A 2,023-nucleotide genomic window follows, 5' to 3' on the forward strand; every position below is an offset into this window, starting at 1 on the left:
TAGCTGATGCTTTGAGCCGTAAGGGTCAAGTGAACAACATCACTACTCATTTGATGACACAAGAATTATGCTGGGAAATGGAACGACTCAACCTTGGATTTCTCAATAATGTAGAAGCAACGGTGATGGAAGTCGAATCTACTTTGGAAGAAGAGATTCGTAAAGGACAAGAGTCCGATGAGAAGATTAAGGAAATTAAAACTTTGATTAGTTTGGGTAAAGCCCCGGATTTCACGGAAGATGAACAAGGCACAGTATGGTTTAAGAAGAGAATCTGTGTACCAGAAATCGAGCACTTGCGCCAACTTATTTTGAGAGAAGCTCATGATTCAGCTTACTCTATTCACCCTGGAAGTACCAAGATGTACCAGGACCTTAAGGAAAAGTATTGGTGGTACGGTTTGAAAAGAGATGTTGCTACTCATGTTGCATTATGTGACGTGTGTCAGCGAGTTAAAGCTGAACACCAAAGACCAGCAGGATTGCTACAACCTCTCAAGGTACCGGAATGGAAATGGGAAGAAATCAGTATGGATTTCATAGTTGGACTACCCCGTACTCGAGATGGCTATGATTCAATATGGGTCATAGTAGACAGGTTAACTAAAGTAGCACACTTTATACCTGTGAAGACAACCTACTCAGGAGCCCAGTTAGCAGAGTTGTACATGTCGAGGATTGTTTGTCTGCATGGAGTACCGAAGAAGATCGTATCGGATCGAGGAACTCAGTTTACCTCGCGCTTTTGGAAAAGACTTCATGAGTCCATGGATACCAAGCTAAACTTTAGTTCAGCTTATCATCCTCAAACGGATGGGCAAACGGAAAGAACAAACCAAGTGTTGGAAGATATGCTAAGAGCTTGCGCTCTAAAGCATGGTAGAAGCTGGGATAAAAGTTTGCCTTATGCAGAATTTTCGTATAACAACAGTTATCAAGCAAGTCTAAAAATGGCACCGTTTGAAGCACTATATGGACGAAAGTGTAGAACACCGCTTTATTGGAATTAGACTGGAGAAAGTCAAGTATTTGGACCAGAAATACTCCAAGAGGCCGAGAAGCAAGTGCAGATTATCGGAGAAAATTTGAAGACAGCACAGTCAAGACAGAAGAGCTATGCTGATAATAGAAGAAAAGAATTGATGTTTGAAGTAGGAGACTTTGTCTACCTTAAGGTTTCACCGATGAGAGGAATGAAAAGGTTTAAGGTTAAAGGAAAATTATCACCTCGCTATATTGGCCCATTCAAGATTTTGGAAAGAAAAGGCGAAGTAGCCTACCAGTTAGAGCTACCCGATAGATTATCTGATGTGCATGACGTATTTCACGTATCACAACTCAAGAAGTGCTTAAGAGTACCAGAAGAACAGTTGCCCATGGAAGAATTGAATGTTAATGAGGATTTGACTTATTCGGAGTACCCGATCAGAATTTTGGAAACATCTCGCAGAATTACACGGAGTAAAGTCATTAACATGTGCAAAGTTCAGTGGAGTCATCATTCGGAAGATGAGGCCACTTGGGAAAGAGAAGATGAACTCAAAGCAGAATTCCCTCACCTATTCTCGGAAGTTTCTTAATCTCGAGGACGAGATTCTTTTTAAGAGGGGTAGGTTTGTAACACCACAAAAGCCATCAAATAAAGATAATGAATTTAGTTGTTATATTAATTAGCGTAATAATTTTTTTAAGTGATTAATTATTTATTTGCATTTTTGGATCAGTTTTCTTTGCATGTGCTTGATTGATTATCGGATGATTGTTATTAACTTCCTTTTAAAAAGAAATCCTAGTAATTAGACAATAATTAAGAAATATAATAATTATTAGTCTAAAATCAAGTACTCCATTTATAAATATTTTTGGTAATTTTTTTATAACTTTTAGAGTTCTTTAAAAATGAATTTCGGAATTGAAAAAAAAAGAAAAAAAAAACCAAAAACTACTCCTAACCCGGCCGGCCCACCAGGGCCCATGCCCCTAACCCTAACACGCCGCGCGCGCGCCCTGGGAAGAATTCCCA

The sequence above is a fragment of the Zea mays genome, chromosome 1 (genome assembly GCF_902167145.1).
Source record: "Zea mays cultivar B73 chromosome 1, Zm-B73-REFERENCE-NAM-5.0, whole genome shotgun sequence".
Taxonomy (NCBI): Eukaryota; Viridiplantae; Streptophyta; class Magnoliopsida; order Poales; family Poaceae; genus Zea; species Zea mays.